Here is a 5,526-nt window from a genome sequence, read left to right as displayed (position 1 = left end):
ACAAAAGATAGGAAAAAGAAAAATGAAAATACAAAATAAGGATTCTAATAAAAACGTAAGCCCATTACATATAATATGTAATTCAATTTTGCCTTGGGTCTTGAATGTGCAACACTCCCACTCAAAAGCTAAATATGAACGTGATCCACATCGCCTCTCACTTACTTATACTATTGAAAACGATTCTGAAAAATATTATTGTCTAATTTATGAAAAATAAAAAAAATTCAAACCCTTAGTTTTATTATGGTGTAAAATGCAACATTGTTGTTCATTCTCAATGTGTAATTGGGAGGTTTTTGTTGAAGTTGTGGATGGGCTAGTTTAACTGAGGCCAAATACATGCTTCTTTTTTTTTTCCTAAGCAAAAGGGCAGACGGAGTGAACCAATTGTAGCTATTCTACTTGAACATGACCATTGTAGCACTTATCCGCGGGGAGTCACACATGAGAAGCTTAAAGGTAAAAACTACAAACGCTCTCTTAAATCTGACACAGTCTTAGCCCACCGGCCATCAAATAAATGCTTGAAATGTCAAACAACATGGTTTTTCTGCAGCTTTTATAGGAGTGGGACTATTGTTTACATTATATCAGATGCCAAGTTATTTAAGCGACATGTACTATTGGAGTCAGGAACTGAAGAATCAGTAACAAGGGTGGTTATTGCAGAAAAGCTTCATTGGGAGGTGGGTCATTTGGGAAGCAAAAGATGGATTGACAGGTTTCATTATTCAAAACACCTCAAGACTAGCAAACCCTATCCAAAATGAAGCTCAGAATGGACCTAGTGGTATTAGAAGGTTTAGGACCTGTGGTGATGAGAAAATCAAATAGAAAATCAAATAGAAAATAGTTTGGTTACTCTGAGCTTGAGGGAGCCAAAGCCCCTAAATTTCATACTAAGATGAAATATGCTAAAGAAATTGTACAATACCTTTTGTTCAAGATTTTCCAAACCAAACACCACATACAACTAATAAAAGTAATTACCTTTCGTTCAAGATTCTCCAAACCAAAAACCACATATCCCTAGTTTTCTCCTAAGAGATTACATTATTTGAAAGAACAGATACTCCCAAATTTTTCTCTTAAGAGATTACAATATTGGAAAGGAAAGATGCCAAATATTTTATTCTTGCCAAACTGAACAGGTTGATAACAATTTGCGTGGGGTTCCCTTTTAGCAACATTATTCAGACAGTGAGGAAGCCCTTTTCCTTCAAGCTTTCAACAGTGTCCCCAAGAGTCACTTCCAAAGGAGTGAAGCTAATACCCAAACTTTTGGCTTTGTCTTGGGAAACCTTGTGGACCAGCAGCAAAGGCTTGTCATCTTCAAATCTGCCAAAATTGATAAACATATATATGCGACTCTTTTCAATATTTTTTATGAATGTAACAATGATTTTGGTTGATAAATGCAAATTCTTAACTAAACTGATCATTTTGTTAGACGCAACATCTATGTACTCACTTTTCAGGTAGATGCAAACTTGGGTAAAGTTTGTGCAGTATCTTCAGAACCTCTGAATAGTGTGCAACTCTTTCAACTAAACAATATCTGCCACTAGCAGCAGGAATCTCAAATGCCTGAATATGTGCATGTGCAACGTCTCTAACATCAACACATCTATAAATTCCACCAGGAAATGCTGGGTTTCCTGCAGCCAGAAAAAAAGAAAAAAAGAAGAAGAAGAAACAGAAAAGGTTAACTGATACGGAATGATGTGGCTGGAAGGTCAGTAAATTTCTGAAGGCAAATAGAGTTAAACGCAAATTTCTACAGGCAACTCCTGGTCATACTAAAAGATCTGGAAGTTATGGAAGTCCAAATTTTTAATTGGAACTGCAGAAACCCTAATATGTTGCTACTAAGTCTCATAAAATTCATAAAACCTACATATAAAATAAACAATATATAAATGCACTTGAATATTAATAACTTTTGTAGAAAGAAACACAATACAGATAATGCTCATTAATTAGTTACAAAAGAGTACCATTCAAAAGCTTCAGAAATACGTCAGTACTAAAAGTAGGAGTTGGCTGTATGACTGGACCAAGAACAAAGCCTGGGTTTATTACTACCAAGTCAATGCCACACTCTTCAGCAAACTTCCAAGCAGCCTCCTCAGCTAAGGTCTTTGAGAGATGATACCAGCGCTGAAAATAAAATCAAAGCTAGTTAGAACGATTACATCTGAAAATATTTGGCAGAGTATGATTACAAGAAAAAGCAAAAGAGAAATGCTATACTCACCAAATTTTCTCCCCAAAATTGCTTCCCATATGATGTGTCACCATCCCATGAGATGATGACACAATTCACAAAATAATAGATCTCATGGGATGGTGACACATCATTTGAGAACCAACTTTCGTAGGAAAAATTTGGTAAATGTAGCATTTTCCAAAGCAAAAGAATCTAGAAGCTGACATGGATATGCTCACAGAGAAAGCTAGGTAATAACAAAGACAATTTGGATAAAAGAAAAAGTATGGCTGCTGCTATTCTCTGACATTTCCTCTTCACTAAAATAACACTCTAGTTCTTTCATTACCAGTATCTTCATATCAACAGTATATAAGAGTGCAAATAAAGATAAACTTGAAAAGGCGATATTAAGAGCTATTGAATAGCACATATACATACCTTCTCCTCTTTACATATAACTGGATCTGAAAACCAAGTCTCATCCACAACTACATCAGGGGTCAAAGGTTGTCCGTTGAACATAACTGAAGTCATAGAAGATGTTATAATCACTCTCTTGATAGAAGGAACTTTTGAACATGATCTAAGAACGTTAAGAGTTCCCTTCACTGCTGGATCAATTATTTCTGACTGAACCATGAGACAAAATGTGGAAGTAGCTCCCACAAGAATAGATTTATTAAACTAAGCTACCAAAAGCATAGATTTATTAAACTAAGCTATCAAAAGCTATTGGACAATTGAATACATGCTATTCAACAGTTTTATCAAGCAATAATTGCGTTATGCATTACAAGGTGAAACTTCTCTGATGTCTTATGTGTATCATTTTCATAAACCTAGGCTACCTAGTGTTGACTAATGAGTAAGGCTAGAAACCACATTTTTATCTCACAACTATCCTACAATGCTAATGTGGCAACCAACTCTTAGATCAGTCTTTGTTAAAATAAAAAATAAAAAAATCCCATGGTTGATTGGACTGCCACATTAGCAGTGTGGGATAGTTGTTGGCAAAAAATGTAGTTTCTAGCATTTCTCTGAACTTTCATAACTTAAAACCTAAGAGTACTACATTCAATGATTGTTGATAACAAAGTTGAGAAAATGCAATTGCAGATTGACAAAGTTGTGAAGATGAAACATTCTCTTCATTTAAGCTACGGTGAGAAATAAAAATTGATCAGATTTTGTAAAAGCCTTGACAATTGTATCCTTCCTAGGAGTAGAGATTCCCTCTGGAAAATAGAGGCAGTTCATTGCCATTGTTTGAGGCAGAACCTGTCTCTAAAAAGTTTTTTTTTCTTTGGGGAAGCCCGCAAAATTGGGGTGGAGGATTTTAGGGGGGCTGTTTTAAATCACTAAATACAAACAAGCATTCACCAAATTTGCAGCAAAAATTAGAACATTGTATCCCTTACACATTGCATAGGCAATAAAAATAATGTCATGGGGTGAACCTGTGGGTCATCATTGGCCATGGAAAAAACAGGGGATGCTATATGAAAAACGCCTTGGCATCCATCAACTACAGGATCAAAACATCCTTCTTCCAATAAACTTGCTTTGAATAACTGAAGTCTTTCTTTAGCTCCATCAAGTGCAAGTAAACACTCTGTTTTCTTTGGATCATCTGTGGAATATATTTGCAGAAATTTCAATTGGAATGCTAAATTAATTGTTAGTATCAAGCTTTGAATGAAAAATAATAATAATTAAGAGTAAGGAATAACAACAACACACTACATATGAAATACTATTGTGAACAGACTAGGTAAATCTACCGTTACATCCTATACAAGATTAGCCATGCTAGAGTGATCTTTTTTAGGTGCACTTGGGAGTTTGCTTATATGCCTGATCCTCCCACCTTCTCCTTCTCCGATTTACTAAAAAAAATAAAAACAAAAACAAAATTAAAAATAACACGCATGTACTTTTAGTACAAACATAGGTTGGTTTAACACTTGGTTTCCACTTTTTGGTTACAAAATGGAATCCAAACAACTAGTTTCAGGACAAAAATTTTCTCCAACCCAGTTTATTAAATTGGCATTAATCCTTAGAACAAGATACACATTTTCTAAGGACAAATGCCACATTAATAGACTGAGTTGGTAAAAATTTTCGAGGAAAATTGTCTATAGTTTTTAGTATAGTGATACTCATTTTTCTATTCTAAAAAACCTTGTTCAACGTTGGGGGTAAAGTTCTTCTAAAATACGATTGAACCAAACCGATCGGTCTAAAATTTCAAAATAACTAGTTTGTGCCGTATATATAAGAGGACTAGCAGCAGCTTCCATAAATATAGGAAAAACTACTAAGAAATCACCTGAATTAGACTCCCTTGGTGTTTCCTAAACCAAAGGAATACCAAGGGAAGCAAAAGTGCTACCCTAGATTTAGGGTAGCACTTTTCGCTCTCTTAATATTATTTTAATATAAAAAAACTTTTTCTTTTATCTGGTATTTATTTGAAAAAATATTTAAATAGTTTGTCTTTCCTTTCTCTTTTCCCTATCATTTAATTTTAAAAAAATATTTAAATGATGTAGGAAAATGATAAGGGAAGCTATAGCTTGGTTCCCTATATTTAAGAAAAAACCAAGGTCAGGTCCTACCTACTAGTGCTCTCACACTCATAGCAAAAACTGGTGTCAAAGCTAGAAAATTTATTTGATGGATTTTTTTAACTCATAAATTTATCATTCTTTCCAAGGATTGACAGTTCATTAATCAGAAACCACATCAATATGTTATATATAGCTCATCTCAAAAGCAAAGAACCTTAATGCTAACAAAAAAACATGAAAATTTATATGGGAATTTCAGAGTAGAACCCATAATTTATATTACACTAAAACATTGCCTGACACAATCAAAAAAGTTTTTTTTTGTTTTTTTATAAAAAAAATAAGACGATGAGACACAAAATAGAGAGAGACAGCACTGACTTGGATCACGAACTGTAGCTTTGACAGTATACCCACGTTGAAGAAGGATCTTCACCACCCATGAAGCTATGTAGCCTGAAGCTCCAGTCACGCACACCACCTTCTCTGCTCCACTCATCCTCTCTCTCTCTCTCTCTCTCTCTCTCTCTGTCTCTCTGCTTGACTTTATAGCAGTTAACGCTTTTCTCGTACTTCGAATTATATTTTACATGTTCATTTTTATGTACAACTTTGTTGACTTATTGTTGGCGTGCATCCTTTTCAGCCTTAAAACGTCTGCATATGGACCTAAACACCACTTGTGGCATGGAATTTTCAAACTTTGAGTGCTTCCTATTGTTTTCTTGGGATCGG

General features: G+C 34.6%; 1 pseudogene; it reads right to left on the bottom strand.

Annotated features, from left to right (window-relative positions):
* Positions 1–1,133: 1,133 nt before the first annotated feature.
* Positions 1,134–5,526, bottom strand: part of LOC132180381 (uncharacterized) — an 11,267-nt pseudogene continuing 6,874 nt past the window's right edge.

Source organism: Corylus avellana, chromosome ca1 (genome assembly GCF_901000735.1).
Source record: "Corylus avellana chromosome ca1, CavTom2PMs-1.0".
NCBI lineage: Eukaryota > Viridiplantae > Streptophyta > Magnoliopsida > Fagales > Betulaceae > Corylus > Corylus avellana.
The sequence above is the reverse complement of the archived record's forward strand: the minus strand, read 5'-3'. Positions and strand labels throughout refer to the sequence as shown.